General features: G+C 47.3%; 1 protein-coding gene across 8 annotated transcripts in view; it reads left to right on the forward strand.

Moving 5' to 3' along the window:
• HIP1 (huntingtin interacting protein 1) overlaps positions 1 to 19374 on the forward strand; it is a 136417-nt gene that overhangs the window by 31067 nt on the left and 85976 nt on the right. Inside the window, exon 2 of one of the 8 annotated variants that reach the window (XM_086374499.1) lies at positions 4001 to 4032. The exons of the other annotated variants lie outside the window; for them this stretch is intronic. The gene's annotated coding sequence lies outside the window, so the exon portion shown is untranslated. The remainder of the gene's footprint in view (positions 1 to 4000; positions 4033 to 19374) is intronic. 8 annotated transcript variants of the gene reach the window in all.

The raw sequence follows: 19374 nt of genomic DNA on the forward strand, positions 1-19374 counted from the left end.
GTTTCTAGGTTACCTGAGTGTTCATTTTGTGGACAGTCTTCACCCTCTATTTATTCTCATAGTTTGTGGCCTGGGTTCCTCCTGGACATACAGTCACTGACTGTACTCTAAGGAGACCAACTGCCCTGTTCCCACTGCCAGGGCCAGGGCATAGCCAAAATGTGTGTTTAGAGTGTTCATTCCTATATGTATGAAAGTGAAGTGAAAGTGCTAGTTGCTCTGAGTCCTGTCTGACTCTTTGCGACCCCATGGACTGGAGCCCACCAGGCTTCTCTGTCTATGGAATTCTCCAGGCAAGAATACTGGGGTGGGTAGCTATTCCCTTCTGCACTGGATCTTCCCGGCCCAGAGATCAGACTCAGGTCTCCTGTATTGCAAGCGGATTCTTTACCGTCTGAGCCACCAGGGAAGCCCTTGGATATGTATAGATAAATTTATATTAGGTTGGCCAAAAAATTAGTCTGGGTTTTTCCAAAACATGCATGTATCTATCCCCTGGTGGAGGGAATGGCAACCCACTCCAGCATTCTTGTCTGGTGAATCCAATGGACAGAGGAGCCTGGCAGGCTACAGCCCAGGGGTCGCAAAAAGTCGGACATGACTGAAGGGACTTAGCAAGCAGGCATGCACATACATGTATACATAGTTTTCTACAGTGAGCGGGTGTTGCCTTTGTAGAAAATTTTAAAAGAGTCTGCTCTGCACTTCCCTTTAGGGTTTCATTCTGTGTTTGCTCTGTTGCCTTGCTGTCTGTGTCGGCTGCAGGCTGTCCAGAAGGCTCTGAACAGAGGGAGGAGGGGTCCCGGGTGTAGCCACAGAGTGGAGCTGAGCCAGGCGAGCTCGCAGAAGACGAAGGGGGCCTTGAAGAGAGCTTCCAGTCAGCAGGTCTGCTGGAAGCACTAGCCCTTTGCCCGTCACTCAAGTCGAGGACACCCAGTGCCACGGGGCCACAGTCTGCCTGCTGGCGGCCGGGGAGATTTCAGAGATTTGAGGTTGTTCTTAGGACCCAGAGCTGAGAGGGTTGTGATGAAGCCCCTCCCGCGCGGGTGCAGTGCAGCTGTCCTGGAGAGAGGGCCAGAGGCCACTGACGGGGGAGGGAGGGCGCGCGGCAGCTGCGGGCGGCGGGCGCAGGGCCGGGTGGGCGGAGCCTGACAGGTGAAGCGCTGTGTCCCGGGTGCCCTCATGCGGAGGGGCCCTCATCCGGAGGGGCGGCCCAGCGCGTCTCCCCTCAGCCCAGCTCCCTCTCATCCGGGCAGCGCTTGGCTGTCTCCCAAGTCGTTCACCTCTTGAGAGTCTCTGCCAAGAGCCCCGCCCTCACCCCTTCTTGCAGACCCAGCAAGGTGGGCACCCTGTTGGAGCCTGGACTCCACGTTCCCCGGGTCCTCTTGGCCTTGGACACTCATTGTGAGGCTGAGGCCTTTCTGTTTTTGTGGTGGGGCTGTCTCACTCTCCAGTCACAGAAAGTGCCAGCCATCTCATCCTCTGCTGCCCTCTTCTCCTGCCTTCAATCTTTCCCAGCATCAGGGTCTTTTCCCATGAGACAGCTCTTCACCTCAGATGGCCAAAGTATTGGAGTTTCAGCTTCAGCATCAGTCCTTCCAATGAATATTCAGGACTGATTTCCTTTAGGATTGACTGGTTTGATCTCCTTGCAGCCCCACACCAGACACCTCCCAGTCCTTCTTAAATGTCAGGTGGATGATGAATGTGGATGTTTGCTGCTTGGGGTTCATTTGAATCCTGCAGCCTCACTCCTGAAGTCCTTGAATAGCATACCCCATCCCGTGTACCTTGGCCTTGCCTGACCGGCAGAGCGGGGATGGATTAGCAGCAAATCCTCCTACATTAGCAAGGAGGAAGTGGGTGCCGGGTCAAAATGGTTTGCTTCTGTTTATGAGTTTTGTAGCAGGTGTGTTCTGGAATGTACCAGTGTGTGTCTATATGTATCTGTCAATGCCTCCTTAAGCATCCCAAGATCAAAGGCTTGTAGAAGCAACGAAAACTCATGTCTCCTGAAAAATAGGAATATTAATTTTCTCAGGGCTACTGGATTTGTTTGTTTTGTATTGGGCTTTGTGTGTGTGTATATGTATAAAATGAGGATTTTAGATAAAGAGTTGATTTAGATAAAGAGCTTATCTAAACTTAATAGGCATTATCTAAATGACAGGCATTTAATTTTTTAAAAGCTTAAAAATATACTAAAACCATAAGAAACTGAAATATACTAAAATGGGCTTCCCAGAAGGCTCAGGGGTAAAGAATCTGCCTGTAGGGAGGGGGGTTCAGGTTGTGGAACACATGTACACCCGTGGCGGATTCATGTTGCTATATGGCAAAACCAATACAATATTGTAAAATAAATAAATTAATTTAAAAAAATAATAAAAATAAAGAATCTGCCTGCCAATGCAGGAGACGTGGGTTCAATCCATGGGTCCGAAAGATTCCCTGCAGGAGGAAATGGCAACCTGTTCCAGTATTCTTGCCTGGAAAATCCCGTGGACAGAGGAGCCTGGTAGGCTGCAGTCCATGGGGTCACAGGAGTTAAACACGACTGAGTGACGGAGCACACACATGCATATACCAACTATCATAATTAAAGCAGTTTAGAGCTTGGCAACTTTTGGCTTAGTGACAAAAGAGAAAAAATTAGTTTATTTAATACTCTTCAATGGATACAAGGAAATAAATGAGTTTTTCTGAAAGTATCAGTTTCTTGAGAGAATTTAACAGGCGTTTATTGATTGCTTGACATGAGCAGGTATTGTGCAAGCCCTGTTTGCACCTGTGGAGAGTGGACAAGGCAGGTACCACTTTCATGGGTCCAGAGGGTGGGCAGATTGTTCAACTGCCATGACAAACATGCTCTGGCCATAAAGCAGAACAGGTGCTGTGGGTGAATAATAGTAAAACCGCCTTGGGGATGGCAGGAAAGGAGATTGAGGCCAAGATTGGAAGGAAGAGCAGGAATTAGCTGGAAGAGAAGGTCAAGGACATTCCAGGAGTGGAGAAAACACTTCTCATTCCAGGAATGGTGTGGCATGCCTGCAGGGTAGACAAGGAGGGGTTAAGGGGTTTAAGGTGGGGATGAAGCCTCAGGATAGATGCACAGGATCTTGAGGCTGTGTTGAGAAGGTTATATTTTATCCCAAGGACAATGGAAAACCTTCAAAGGTCAATGAATGTCATGATTGCCCCCTGCACTCTTTAAAGACCTTTTTGGCATATAGTTGTGACCCCATAAATTTTTGAATGAAGTGAGTAGGACAGGATGAAAGGGAGGCCTCATTGTCAAGAAAGAAGGGACTTCCCTGGTGGTTCAGTGGCTAAACTTCCGCACTCCCAATGCAGGGGGCCCAGGTTCAAGCAAGCCCCGGTCTGGGAACTAGATCCCAAATGCCACGACTAAAACAGAACCAGTCAAGCAGAGATCCTGGGAAAGAGGTTTTCAGGAGAAGCAAACAGTATGTGCAGAGGCCCTGAAGCAGGAACCAGCTTTTCAAGAGTCAAGACTGCCTGAATATCTGGAGCAGAGTGAGTGAGGCAGAGAAGGATAAGAGATGAAGTTGAAAGTTATTGTGTATAAAATACATAAAGAAGAACCTACTGTATAACACAGGGAACTGTACTCAATGTCTTATAATAACCTATAATGCAAAAGCATCTATAGATATATATCTGTATATCTGACTTTGCTGTACTCCTGAAGCTAACACAATATTGTAAATTAACTATATTTCAATTAAAAAAAATTTTTTTAAGAGAATAGGAGGAAACGAGACACCCTATTATTATGGCTCAGTACCCTGATTTTAATGTCTGTTTTATGAAATCAAAGTGACTGAGAATTCAAGAATTGGCCTTGTATTTTTACAATCACAGTTTAATTTTGAATTGGAGGTATGCCCATGCATTAATAAAGTGTGTAAGGTGGTATGACTAATAATATTAAACTAACATGGTTTCACTGATGGACAGAGTTTTTTTTCATTTACAGTGTCTCACTTGATCTCTACAACAACAATAAAAGTAAGTTTTATTGTTTTCACATTTATTTTACATAAGGGAAAAGAAGCTTAGGGAGTTAATTAAGACTTTGCTAAGAAGCAAGAATCCACGTCTTCTAAATCTCACGTTCTTTCCAATATTACCCCATAAGTCAAGCAGACGACTTCATCTTTTGTTTATTCAAATCCTCAGGGTATGTTGCCAAGGTATCTTTTTTCAGAAAGTCTATTTTTGAAAAATATTAATAACTTGATGCTTTTCCTATTCCAGCGATTATTTTTAATAACCTTTTTCTATTAATAATACTAATGCTAATTGTAGAAAATCTAGAAAAACATTTTGAAATCCCACTCAGATAAGTGCTATTGATATTTTAGTGTTTCTTTCCACTACCTGCCTATAAATACACTGCCTATAAATCTGTGTGTATATATACACATTTGTTGTTTGGTCACTGAGTCCTGTCTGACTCTTTGCAATCCTTTGGACTGTAGCCTGCAGGCTCCTCTGTCCATGGAATTTCCCAGGCGAGAATACTGGAGGGGGTTATCATTTCCTTCTCCAGGGGATCTTCCTGACCCAGAGATCAAACCTGAGTTTCTTGAGTCTCTTGCATTGGCACGCAGGTTCCTTACCGCCGAGCCACCAGGGAAGCCCATGTATACGCGTGCACTCAGCCACTTCAGTAGTGTCCAACTCTTTGAGACCCTATAGACTGTAGCCCTCCAGGCTCCTCTGTTTGTGGGATTCCCAGGCAAGAATACTGGAGTGGGCTGCCACGCCCTCCTTCTCCTTCCCGACCTAGGGATTGAACCCGCATCTCTTGAGTCTCCTGTACTGACAGGGGGATTGTTTTACCACTAGTGCCACCTGGGAAAGACCCATATATACACATACATATATGTTAATACATTGATAATTTTGTTAGGAAATTGTGCTCATACTGTACACTGTTTCATATGATGTTGTGAAAAGTGACAGGGCCTGACAGTGAAGGTTAATTAGGCCCTGAAGCCAGAATGTAGCAGCCCTGTTTGCTGTGCACCCTTGTCATGCTACTTAGTCTTTTTGGAACCTCAGAGCACTATGAGCTGATTACAAACCTTCGTGCACTCTCCTCCGATCCCAGGTGATCTCTGTTCCTGGGATCAGGAGCTGGCCTGTGTCTGAAAGCCGCCCTCTCCTTCTCCCCTTGGCCAGCAGGGTCCTCGTGGTCAGTGCCCTCACTCATACCCTCTGATTCGTTGCCCCATGACCTCCGTAACATCCTCTCCAAGCAGCTGACTCCCAGAGCAGGCAGGCCCCTTCCAGTCTCTGGATGATCTCCCGGAGGCAGTCTGTGAGTCTCCAAGCATGTCCCCATACATACAACAGTCTACATATCAACAGTGTCCAGGTAACAATATACAGGCAACAAGGTGCGTATCAACAGCATCCACCTAAGAATGGACATCTTGATGTTGTTTATATCAGCAAACGGACTCTGCTTTTATTTGTTTATTTTGGCTTTTTTTTAAACTGCCATACAAAAGGAATGGTTTCTTTTAAAACAATACTTATTTATGGGTCTTCCTTGCCGCTCGAGGGTTTTCCTCTAGTTTTGGAGAGCAGGGATTTCTCATTGCAGTGGGTTCTCTTGTTGTGGGCTCAGTGACCTCTGGGCTCAGTGTTGATTCGAAAACACTAAACCACCAGGGAAGCCCCCAGGGAAAGGGTTTTTAAAGCATGTGTGACACCAAGAAGCTATAAAGAAGTTGAGCAATTTGGCTATGTAAAAATCAAAAGCTCCAATACAGGAAAAGATACCCTGAGCAGAGTCAAAAGACACAACACCCTCCACATGCAGCTGGGCCTCTAACACTGCTCTGTGACCCCCTTACTTGTTCAGCTTGTACTTTCCAAGAAAACCAAAGTCATCAGGTGTAAATGTTCTCTGCTTCCGCCATCGGACCTGTAAATGTATTGAACTCAAACCCGTCCATTCCACCTCCTACCAGTTAAAACCCATCCATTCCACCTCCTGTCTGAAGCTAACAGCACCTCTGTGCTGGGTTCCCATCCACCTTGCCCCAGCAAGCCCGTGGCTATGTTAATTGCCCCAGTCCCCTTGCCCTACCTGCTGCTCCCGGCCTGTCCTTTACCGACCGCCCACTGGGTTTCACCTCCTGGATACGTCCTGTCTCTGTCCTCTCCTCTCTTTCTTCCCTTCGCTGCTGGGGGCAGGCCTCATCATTTCATGTCTGGACCATTGCAGCAGCATTCTCTCGGGTCTCTTTTAACCTGACCATCTTTTTTTTTGTTTGGTTTTATTTTGGCCAGAACTATTTTTTTTTTTTCCCCTGACCACAACCCTCGGCTTACAGAATCCTAGTTCCCTGACCAGGAATGGAACCCGATTCCTCGCCAGTGAAAGCGCTGAGTCCCGACCATCAGACTGCTATCTGCACGGCCACCCTTGATATTACAGGCAAAGCCTCTCACACTAAGACCTGCTCGCAGCCCCTGCCATTGGTCAGTCTCATCTTCTGCAGCTTGGGGATCAGAGCCCTGTGGAAGGAATGCCCTCCTGGGTGGGGGAGCACCTATAATTTGGGAAAAACCTCCCATCCAATTCGAGTCCCAGCCTTGATCTTGACATTGCAAAGCGCTCTCCTCCGTGACCTCTAAGTGCCCAGCTCCCCAGACTCACCTGCCTTGGACTTTTTGCCTTAGTGACAACAGCCTGCCACACACCTCCCCACCCCTTCCAAGAACACGCTTGCTGCTCTCCTTCAGCAGGGTGGATTCTGGTCATCTTCCAGAACTCCACTCAGCCACCGTGGACCCTGAGCCCTGGGCTGGGTAGTGACACTGCCTCCTCCGGGCAGTCCTAGCATCCTGCACGTGCCTCGGTGGTTTGTTGAGCAGCCTGGTGGTCTGGGTGCCTTTTAGGAGGCTGGTTGGGAGCTGTCTCTAGAAGGTGGAGCTCATATCACCACTTGAGCCTCACTCAGCTTTGGGTTCTAGCAGCCAATTCTTGGGCGATGGGAACTGCCCCACTTCCTTCCTCTCGAGCATCTGTCACAATATTGAAACTGTATTAAAATGATGTCTTTGTGTTGTCTCCACCCTCCACTGTAAGCATCTTGAGAACAGGGACAGTGTTTTTTTCACACTCCCTGGCATGTACCCAATGCTACAGCTGAACTGAAGAGGGATTTGGCAAAGCCCGGACAGGGTTTAATGTTTTCTTGGTCTTTGTACTGGAACAGATGGTCATAAAGACAGTTTATGAGATGTCATTAGGATAAGTGTAAATTCCTGTATTTTCATCCAAAAGTTACAGGCACGTGAATTTCGGGCGGGCCACTGTGGCTTTGCAGCAGTTTGTGTGATAAGAGGTGGGGATTTTCACGGAGGAAGCAGCCAGGGTGGCGAGGCTGCAGGACGCTGCTGGGAGGTTGACCTGCCCAGCTGGTGTCCCTGAGACGTTGCTCTGTCATTATCCCCACTCTCTCTTGTGTCTTCAGTAATTTTCCCTCCCATCCATCTGTCCTCTCAGCCTGTAAACATGCCCATGTGTCCCCCAACCTTTCTTTCTCTTTAAAGTAGTTATTTATTTATTTATTTGGCTGCTCTGGGTCTTAGTTGGACTTCCCTGGTGGCTCAGACAGTAAAGAATCTACCTGCAATGCGGGAGACCCAGGTTCCATCTCTGGGTCGGGAAGATCCCCAGGAGAAGGGAATGGCAACCCACTCCAGTATTCTTGCCTGGAGAATCCCAGAGACAGAGGAGCCTAGCGGACTACAGTGCATAGAGTTGCAAGGAGTCAGACAGGACTGAGCAGTTAACACTTTCACTTTCCAGATCTTATTTGCAGCATGTGGCATCTAGTTCCCTGACCAGGGATTGAACCTGGGACCCCTGCATTGGGACCTTGGAGTCTTAGCCACTGGCGCACCAGGGAAGTCCCTCCCTTAACCTTAAACCCACTTTCCCACCTGGCTTCTTCCTCGAGGTGTCCCCCAACTCCTGTCCTCTCTTTTCACACACCTCTGCCTCCTTGTGATCTGCCCTCCTTTCGATCAGAGAACCCTTTCCCACCTTCAATTCCGGGACACCACGTTCTCTTGATTCTTCCTCCCTGCCCAGAGCTAACTTCGTCTTATTGGAAAGATGACGACCCTCCAATGCCAGCTGCTTCCCCATTTCTGATTTTGCCCACCATGACGCTGTTGGATACTCCCCCTCCCTGCCCCCAGCCATGGTTCACCGACTCCCTGCTTCCCTTGAGTCTGTCTTCTCCTCACGCCATCATCCATCTCTCTTCGGTTGCAATTCTTGTCTGCCCGTAAACAAGTGCAGATCTTCCCCATCCTTACGCACCCTGCTGGCTTCTCAGGACTCTTCCATCACCTTAGGAACCTTCCTGGGATTCTCTACTCTTCACTGTTAGCCTTCTCCAAAGAAAAGGCCACCTCCCTGCCTTCCTCTTTCCCCTCTCCCCAGATGTTCAGCATCTCACAGTCAGACTTAGATCTGAGTTTGTCAGATCTGAGTTTGTCTGCTGTGGTTGCTCGCTAAATGATGTCAGAGACCTAGCCAGCAGCTTTTTTTTTTTTTCCCAGCCACACCATGAAGTTTTGGGGGTCTTAATTCCCCCACCAGGAATTGAACCCGGCCCTCTGCAGTGAAAGCACCAAGAGCCCTAATCACTGGACGCCTTGCAATTCCCAGCACCTTTAATTGAGTGCCTTGCCTCCCCTGCTCTCCCTGGTTCCCATCCTCAGGGATCTGCCTGCAGGATTTGGCCAACTCCTCCTTCGAGGGCGGCGCCAGGCTTCATCTTCTCCTTCCACACTGTCTGGACTTTCTTGGGCTCTGGCAGTGGCCACTCCTCCTATCCTAGATGGAGACTTTGCCTGGGGCTCTGTCCTTGGTCTTTTCTCTTCTTAACACTTTCCCTATTGTTTATGATAATAAATGTATTAAATAAACATATTATCATGTCTGGGGACAGCCTGGAGCATTTAACAGGGATGCTTGCCTACAAGGGGTCCTCAGTGTTCCTCAATCAGCTAATGGGAAGAGCATGAGTTTTAATGTAGACAGACACAGATTCTGATGCCTATCCTGGCCTTGATCCTTGTCTGTTGCGTGATCTCGGGCACACTGATTACCTTTCTAATTACAGTACTCGTGAGGATGAAATGTGATAATGGGTGCTCAGAAAAAGCGGCTTCCTTCTCCTTCCTGAGATGGAAGGAGCTGGAAAAAAATGGAGTGGGGTGGGCACCGGCATGGGGGACCCTAGGACACCCAGTGAGATCAAAGCCAAGCATTTGTGTGGCTTCAGGATTCAGAGGAAGGCCATTGGCACGACTGTTCTCATCTGCCAGGACCCAGAATCCTTCCTGAATGATCTTCAGTTTTAGCTCTGGAACTGGCCAGAAGTAGGAGAAGACAAGATGACCTGAAGCAGCATCTGAGGACATGTGAGATCACTGGCTGTGTCCGCACCCATAAATGACCGGCCAGTGGTTGGAATTTTGCTGCACCTGCCCTGGCCCTTTTGGCCTGCACACTGGCCTGCCTTAGTTCACTCTCCTGCTGTTTTTATAGTTGTTTTCTCTGCTGTCCTTCATCCCTCGACCCCCACTACATGCATGAATACCAATACCCAACCCCGATGCCCCCTTCCTGACTTTCCCTCCATCGGAGTTCAGCTGCTGGGGTAGGAGATTCCAGGGTCTTATCACAGGTCTCTCAGCTCTTCAGATGTTAATAGCATCACACCCTGTCAGCTGGGAGCTGGGTAGATGTGTATCCCACCTGCAAAATCCATGTATACCTGTGGTGGATTCATTTTGATATTTGGCAAAACTAATACAATTATGTAAAGTTTAAAAATAAAATTAAAAAAAAAAAAGAAAACGAGGAAGAAGCTGGTTAGCCAGCAAGCAGATTTATCTGGCAAGAGCCAGGGTGTCTTTCTCTCTCCCTTTTTTTTTCTTTTGAGCTTTTTTTTCTGTTAACATTTTTAGATCAGCCTCTTTCTTTTAACCTGCCGTGTAGTATTCCTTAGAATTGCTCTTTTTTGTTTGGACTTTGTGCTGTTGTGGGAAGAGTTGAGTTGCTTTTGCTTTTTCCCTTGGAACACTGCTTCAGGGAGTGCCCTTGAACATGACTCATGGGAGTGTTTCTCTAGGACAGATCCCAGGGCTTAGAGCAACGATCCCCAAGCTTTTTGGCACCAGGGACCGGAAGACAGTTTTTCCACGGACCGGGGTTGAGGAGGGGGGTTGGTTTCAGGATGGTTCCATTATATTTATTGTGCACTTTATTTCTATTATTATTATTACATCAGCTTCACCTCGGATCATCAGGCATTAGATCCTGGAGGTTGGGGACCTGTGGGTTAGAAGATATAAGTATATTTATGTGTATTTGAAATTTTATTAGATCCTGCCAGATTGCCCAAAGACTGTACCACCACAGGAAAAATGTTTCTTTTTTGGTGTCATCATTTCATGTCTTGCCTAAAAAGGTATTCTCATTGCTAAAGGTATAAACAGATTTTTCTGTATTTTCTTCTCCGTTCTTCTGAGTAAGTTCTAACAAGTTTTGCTTTTTACATTTGATCCCACACACCCTGGAGCAGGGGGATTTTTTTTTTTTTTTCCATTGTACTGGTACCTCCTGAAGAGTCCGCTTTGCTTTTAGACTTGCTGTTCCATTTCACTGACCCATACGTTTACTGCTGTACTACTACATCATGTTTTAAGTGTTTATCTTAAAAAAATTTTTTTTGATCATATAATATATATAAAACATATAAATAAATTATATATATAAATATAAATTTATATATGGATATAAATTTATAAAACATAAATTTTCCATTTTAACCAGCTTTAAGTATACAGTTTAGGGACTGCCCTGGTGGCCTAGTGGTTAAGACTTCACCTTCTAGTGTAGGGGCGCATATTCAGTCCCTAGTCTGGGAACTAGGAGGCTACATGCCTGGAAACCAAAAAGCCAAAATGTAGAAGCAATACTGTAACAAATTCAATGAAGAGTTAAAAAAAAAAATCTTAAAATTATACAGCTCAGTGGCATTAATGACATTCCTTGTGTTGTTCAACAGTCGTCACTGTTTCCACAATTTTTCATCGTTCCAAATAGAAGCTCTGTACCTATGACACAGGAGTTCCCTTCTCCCCTCTAACCTTGTGCCCTGTAATGTCTACTCTACTTTCCGTGTCTGCAAATTTCCGTATTCTAAATTTCACATAAGCGAAATCATACAGCAGTTGTCCTTTTGGTCTGGCTTATTTCACTTAGAATTAGTTTACAGGAGTCATCCACGTCATATCATAAATCAGAACTTCATTTCTTTTTATAGCTGAAGAATATTCCATCGTATGGATATACTCCGGTTTATATATCCGTTCATCTGTTGACCAGCAACTTCCTTTTGGCTGTTCTGAATAATGCTGCTCTGAACATTGGCATACACCTGTCTGTTTGAGTTCCTGTCTTTCATGTTCTTGGGTACATACCCAGGAGGGGAGCTGCCGGGTGCTATGGTCATTCCACATTTAACACTTTCCCTTGGTGGTCACAGAGGAGAGGTCATTTCCTTCATTTTAGTAGTCGCTCAGTCCCTGAGCCTCGTTCTTACTCCATTTTTTACATTCACCTGTCCCCGTTTCCCCCCACCTCCCAAAGCCAAGCACTGATATTGGCACAGGGTGGTACCAAGTGCAGGTCAGCCTGGGTGGACACATGCACTCTAGACCGTGGGAAGTGCAAGGTTCCCCCTGATTCTGTCACAAGACAGCAAGAAGCCATGGAAAGAGCCTGCAGTCTTAACGTTGTTCAGTTGCTAAGTCGTGTCCAGCTGTTTGCGACCCCATTGACTGCAGCACGCCAGGCTCCTGTGTCCTCCACCATTTCCTGGAGTTTGCTCAAATTCACATCCATCGAGTCGGTGATGCCATCCAACCATCTCAGCCTCTGAGAAGCCCCCTTCTCCTCCTGCCTTCAATCTTTCCCAGCGTCAGAATCTTTTCAAATGAGTTGGCTCTTCACATCAGGTGGCCAGAGTATTAAAGCTTCAGTTTCAGTCCTTCCAGTGAATATTCAGGGTTGACTTCCTTTAGGATTGACTGGTTTGATCCCCTTGCTGTCCAAGGGACTCTCAAGAGTCTTCTCCAGCACCACGATTCGAAAGCATCAATTCTTCAGTCCTCAGCCTTCTTTATGATCTAACTCTCACATTCGTACATGACTAATGGAAAAACCATAGCTTTGACTGTGTGGACCTTTGTCAGCAAAGTGATGTCTCTGCTTTTTAATATACTGTCTAGGGTTGTCAGTCTTAATACTGGTGTGTGAATCCAACAGGAGACCTGAATTCTGTTTCTTATGTGAGCCCTTACTTTCTGTGTGTCTTGTTTACTCATCTGTCAAAGGCAACAGCACCCTGATGCGCAGGACGTTGAGACAGAAGATCTGGCTGTGAAAGCCCTTTGCTAAAGTCAAAGGCACTCACCAGTAGGAGGGAGGGAAGAGTCCAAAGTATGTGCCAGTCAGAGTGGAGCCTGGCATGCTGGTGAACTGATTTCTTCCAGGCATTCATTCCTGCCTGCAACCACTCTCTACTGAGTGACTGCTCTGTAACAGGCGATGTTCCAGAGGCTGGGATTCAGCCATGAGCCAAGAGAGAGAAAGAGGCCCTAGCCTCATCAATCTGCTCAGTGATCCAGGAACAAACCCCAAGAGCCCTGCCTCCCTTCCCAGTGCTTTTGGTACCAACTCTAGACTTTTTAAAAACACAGCATGACATAACATGGTGAAGAGCTTTATTTTAAAGAGATGTCTCTAGCTTTAAGGAGAAAAATGGGTTTGAAAATGTAGAACAAAGACTACGCCAGGGGACTTCCCTGGCCGGTCCAGTGGTTAAGACTCTGAGCTTCCACTGCAGGGGGTGCGGGTTGGATCCCTGGTCAGGGAACTAAGGTCCCGCAAAGATCCCACATGCCATGCGGCATAGCCAAAAAAAAAAGAAAAAAATGAATAAGCCACCTATTGGCAAGTCACATCTGCTTGAGATGCCATGAGGAGAGCCTTCTGGGGTTTCTGCGTGAACCAAACAAAGAGAAATGATTTCAGCTACTCCCCCCCCACCACCATGCCCTGGGAAAATTTGAGAGCTGTGGCCTCCAGGTCTCTTCTTGAAGGAGTTGAGAGATGGGAATCAGGGTGACTGTCACCAGGATCTCTGCAACACTAGGTCTAACTAGGAATGGTGCCAGTGACATTTCAGCCCTGTTTGGTCCCACTGGAGACAGGGATTGGCTTATCCGGTTTGGTCACTGAGCCCTGCCCCTCGGGAGCCCTTGGAGGTGACCCTTAAGAGTCCATAGGCTCTGAGCACACATGCCACGCCCTGACTGTCAATCAGCTCCTTGAAACCTCTCCATAACCCTCTACCATCTCTGAAAAACAGACTTAGGCAGAGTTAAGGAGAGACTTCCCTGGTGGTCCAGTGGTAAGACTCCAAGCTCCCAACGCAGGAGGCCCGGGTTTGATCCCTGGTCAGGCAACTAGGTCCCACAGGCTACAACTAAGACCCGCTGCCGCCTAAATATATAAATATGTATATTTTAAACAAAATAAAGTTAAGGGCCTTGGTCCAAGTCACACAGCTATGCACGACAGAGCCTCTTTCTGGGACACTCGTTGAGTCAGATTCCAGGAGCTGGGCAAAGGGAGGAGCAGGAAGGTTGATGGGGCAAGAATTGGCAGGAGATCCTAGGTGATAAAACCTGTTAGACTCATGAGGACAGGTTTTATGATTTATTAATAAACTTAGCAATAAAGGGACTTTTCTGGAACTTGGAAAATTTTATAGGCACTAATAGTTTCTCAAGTACCTTCCCATATGTTCTTTTTCACTTGATTATAACAACCTCTTTTAAGAGTGATTTTTAAAAATTTATTTATTCATGTGTAGTCGTGGCACATGGGCTTAGTTGCTCCGTGGCTTGTGGAATCTTCCCAGACCAGGGATTGAACTTGTGTCTCCTCCATTGGCAGGTAGATTCTATTTCCACCTATTTCCAGATTACCAAGTTGTTGGAAATAAATGCAAATAACATATAATATACACACTAGATATATCAATATATATACTATATACACACTATATTATAATAGTGTACATATGTGTAATATTAAACACTGGACCAGGGAAGTTCTAGGCAATTCTCCTTTTAACCTGCGTTAACTAGCTTCCTTTCATCCATGGGGAAATTGAGGCACAGAGAGGTTGTGGGACTTGCCCAAGGCCACACAGCACCAGGGTTGCAGCCCAGGGTCTCGTGATTTTCCAGGTAAACTGCCCAAGGCCAAGTGGCAGTGAAAACCGGAAGCTGGACTTGAACTTGGGAATTCAGGAAAGCTTCTGTTCATCCAGACTCTGCCTTCAGAATCCTAGGGTGTTTTTACTGGGGTGGGGGGGCAGCCCTTGAAGACCCTCTCACTGTCCCTCCTTCTCACGAGGGCCCCGTGCTCACGGGTGCCCCCTACCCCATCTGCCTGCCTGAGCAGCTACCTTCTGCTTTTGTACAGAGTCCATGTCCTGGCTCTTAAAAAGGAATGCGTGGGATGAATAAGCACCTAAAAATAACTCTGGATCAATTTTGGGTGGGGGGAGAGGGCTGTTTTCCTTTCTCTCCTCCTCCTCCCTCCCTCTGCCCCCAAGGCCCACAAACCACTGCTGGCTGACAGCTGGGCCAGGCTGGCTTCCTGTAAGGCTGTAATAACATGGAATTAACCCAGCAGCCGCCCTCTCCAGCACGGAAATGCCAGTGCTTGGTCACTACAGACGTCTCTGAGTTGATACCTTCAGGCCTCAGTCCACGCTCCCGGAACAAGTCTTTTTGCTCATCAGCTAAGAGATTCCTGAATTTGTCCTCCTTGGGGAAGGAGCAGTGGAAAAACCCCTCCAAATGAGAGGCTGGCAGCTTCTTGACTGGGCCATCTGAGGGAGCCCCAAATTCCTGCCTCCCGGAAGGGGCCAGGCAGGCAGGAGCAGAGCAGCCTGGGCCCCTGCGTTGAGGTTTCCAGGCCGTCTACTGACTCAGGGACTTGGCTGAGTGGCTCCCATCTGTCTCTGTGCTTCTAACAGACCCCTGACTCCCGCCGGTCACCCACAGGCTGATGGGAGAGGCTTTAGAAATCCAGCACATCTTTGTTGCCCAGAACCTACCAGCTTAAAGCAGCATCCTGAGAGTAGACACATTTCTTCCTCATAGGGGTCTCTCTTGGAAAATGGATTGGTTCTGGGGGTGTGCTAAGCATTCTCGTATAGCTCAGCCATGCTTGGGGGTCTCTTTCCCTGTGATATAAAATACATAGAGAGGGAGATCAGTGTTTAATGATGGTAAGGGTTGGGGGATGGAATGGCAATGTAAAGAAGGAAAAGAAATCTACCAGGGGCGGGACTTCTCTGGTGTTCCAGTGGTTAAAACTCCACGTTCCCAATGCAGGGGGCCTGGGTTCGATCCCTGATCAGGGAACTAGATTCTGCATGCCACAACCAAGACCCAGCCAAAAAAACAAAAATCTATCAGAGTCAATGGGTTCAGAGGTCCCCACTTAGGTTGAACCTTTGGCCAAGGGATGGAAAATTCCAGAATCCCCAGTGTAGAAGTGTGAAGGGAAGTGCCACACTTCCTAGTCTCCTGTACCCCTCATTTCAGCCAGGACTGGGGTGGGGCTTCCTGAGCCAGAGCTGTGTGGCCAGGGGTTGAGTTGTCCCCAGTCTTGGGTGCACATCTGCACATTCCCAAGAGGAGCTTTAAAATGCAGATGCCCAGGCTCTGTCCCCAGGCCATTTATATCAGCATCCCTGAGGTGGGGCCCAGGCTTCCCAGGTGACTGCAGCATGCAGTGAGGTTAGAGAGCCACTTCCAGCAATAACAACCTCCGTTTCCCTCTCTGCCACTGTCTTGCTTCTCAGCCTCTGATTTCTCAGATTCAGAAGTGGGCATTGCCATGCCAGGCATCGTGTCCTACATAAGAGGGGTTTGGTAGATCATGCTGAGGGCTGCTGCTGCTGATGAAGATGATGATGATTGTGGCTCCACTCTAAGGACTAGAAGCATTCTAAATGAACTTTTGTATGACTTCATTAAAAGGAGTCCCAGGATTCCCTGGTGGCCTAGTGGATAAGAATCGCCTGCCAATGCAAGGGACATGGGTTTGATCCCTGGTCCAGGAAGATCCCACATGCCTTGGAGCAGCAAAGCCTGGGCACCACAGCTACCGAGCCCGAGTACTCTGGGGCCCCGGGGCCGTGACAAGAGCAGCACCACAAGGAAGTATCCCCTGCTTGCCCATGCACCGTGGGGGGAAGACCCAGCACAGCCAAAAATAAATAAAATACTTATTTATTTTATTTATATAAAAAAAGAAAAAGTGGGATTTCCTTGGTGGTCCAGTGGTCCGGTGCCTTAGATTCTGCACTCCCAATGCAAGGGGGCCCAGGTTCAATCCCTGGTCAGGGAAGCAGATGCCATATGCCTCAACTAAAGATCTCACATGCCACAACTAAGACCCATTGCAGCCAAATACATAAATAAATAAAATGAAGAAAAGCAACCTCATAAATTAAAATGCATACTAACAGTAACATAGTTCAAATTTCCTGCCAACCCCGGTGAGGGCAGGTTTCCCACGGGAAGGGCAGTGCCAGGTGCCCAGCATGATTCAGTGTGAATCTGGAGTAAAGGACTCTGGAATATACTGCCTATCTTCAATCCTGGATCCCCTAACTATTAGCTGTGGGGCTCTGGGAAAGGTGCTTAACCTCTCTGGGCCTCCCTCCTTATCTGTAAAGATATGGATAATAATAGAAACACTTAGTATAGGAGGTTGTTGTGGGAACTAAAAGAAATAATGCTTGTAAAGTACTTGTCACAGTGCCCAGCACCTGGTAAGAACTCAACAGATATTATCAGTTACTATTATTATTCACAGCATGACACACCCCTCCCCCCCAAAAAAACATTACACCCACCTTCCCTCATGCTTCCTGGTTCCCTGCCCTCCCTGCCCTCCAGTATCCTGACATACATTCTAGGTCCTGGAACTCTTATGTATCTTGAGGGTTTTTTTTTTTTTTGTCTTTTTCATTAAAAAAAAAAAAAAATTATTTACCGGGTCTTAGTAACAACATGTGGGACCAGGTATCCAACCCAGTGAAAGTGAAAGTCGCGGCCGACTCTTTGCGACCCCATGGACTGTAGCCTGCCAGGCTCCTCTGTCCATGCAATTCTCCAGGCCAGAATACTTCTCTAGGGGATCTTCCCAACCCAGAGATTGAACCCAGGTCTCCCACATTACAGATTCTTTACCATCTGAGCCACCAGGGAAGCCCAGCGAACCCAGGCCCCCTGCATTGGGAACTCAGAGTCTTAGCCACTGGACCACAAGGAAGCCCCTCTTTTTCAACTTTTTTAAGTGTCATCATCGAAGGGTTTTTCACAGGGTTTGATTCCTGATTGGGGAACTAAGATTCTGCAAGCAGCACAGCACGGCCAATAATAATGTTCTATCTGCCTTACTTGAATTGAATGAAATAATGGACAAAAAGTCATTTTGAAAAATTTATAAACTTTACAAAGTTTACAGCTCTCTGCATATGCTTGTTAGCAGTAGCAGGTAGCATAGTAACATATATTACATATGGCTATTTTGTAGGAAGTACTGCATAGTTTAAACCTCGTTGCTGCTGCTGCTAAGTCGCCTCAATCGTGTCCGACTCTGTGCGACCCCATAGACGGCAGCCCACAGGGCTTCCCTGTCCCTGGGATTCTCCAGGCAAGAACACTGGAGTGGGTTGCCATTTCCTTCTCCAATGCATGAAAGTGAAAAGTGAAAGTGAAGTCGCTCAGTTGTGTCTGATTCTTAGCGACCCCATGGACTGCAGCCTACCAGGCTCTTCCGTCCATGGGATTTTCCAGGCAAGAGTACTGGAGTGGGGTGCCATTGCCTTCTCCCTTAAACCTCGTTACTGGGAATTAATGACCTCTCAGTGCTCTAGAAGACACAGCCCTGAGCCGCTCAGTGGACTCTTCAGTGTGGTATTTGTAGGGCTAGGCTGCAGAATCACAGTTCTCCAGTAGGTGTCACCCTCCACCAGGACACATTCTCTGCATCTTCCGTCCTGACTTCCTGCATCCATTCAGCACTTTGTACATTTTGCAACTCCATGGATTGCAACACGCCAGCCTCCTCTGTCCTCCACCACTTCCTGGAGATCGCTCAAATTCATGTCCATGGAGTCGGTGATGCCATCCAACCATCTCATCCTCTGTCGTCCCCTTCTCCTCCTGCCTTCAATCTTTCCCAGCATCAGGTTCTTTTCAAATGAGTCAGTTCGTTGCATCAGGTGGCCAAAGTATTGGAGCTTCAGCTTCAGCATCAGACCTTCCAATGAATAGTCCGGGTTGATTTCCTTTAGGATTAACTGGTTTGATCTCCTTGCAGTCCAAGGGATTCTCAAGAGTCTTCTCTAGCACCACAATTCAAAAGCATCAGTTTTTTGGAGCTCAACCCTTTTTATGGTCTAGCTCTCACATCCGTACATCACTACTGGAAAAATCATGTCTTTGACTATACGGACTTTTGTTGGCAAAGTGATGTCTCTGCTTTTTAATACACTGTCGAGGTTTGTCATAGCTTTTCTTCCAAGGAACAAATGTCTATTCATTTTGTGGCTGCAGCCATGATCTTAGTTTAAGTTAAGGGTGGAACAGTGTTGTGGGTGTGGAATTTAGGTTGAAGAGAGCCTGGAGGCAGGGAAGTAAGTATGGGGTAGGTTGCTCGGTGAGGCTCAACCTCTGCCTGAGGGAACTCAAGTGAGCAGAGAGAGCCCAGGGCAAGAACCATCCCCATCCAGGGTTGATGCAGGCTGTACCCAGAGGCTGTCCCTTGCTGGAAGGGACACTGAGTGACTGGCTGCTCAGTGTGTCAGGGATGCCTTTGTAGAGAAGGTGATATTTGAGATGGGTCAGAAAAGGTAAGAAAGAATCTTCCACACTGAGAAGGTGGGAAGGGCATTCCAGGAGTATCCGGAGATTCACTGGAACCTCATTGACGGGGGTGGACAGGAGAGGATGGGAGAAGGTGGCCAGAATGGAGGGTGATGACGCCAGATGAGTAAGGACCTTGAAGGCTGGGTGAACTGTAGAAGGGTTTTTTGTTTCGCTTTGTATTCCATTTGGGGTTGGCCAGTAAGGGGTCACAATTAAAGGTGTAGAAGATGAACTGGACAGGTAGAGACCGGAGGGTGGGGAGGCCAGTTAAGA

The sequence above is a fragment of the Bos grunniens genome, chromosome 25 (assembly GCF_055505025.1).
Source record: "Bos grunniens cultivar Pamir isolate PY7600 chromosome 25, Bosgru_T2T1.0, whole genome shotgun sequence".
Taxonomy (NCBI): Eukaryota; Metazoa; Chordata; class Mammalia; order Artiodactyla; family Bovidae; genus Bos; species Bos grunniens.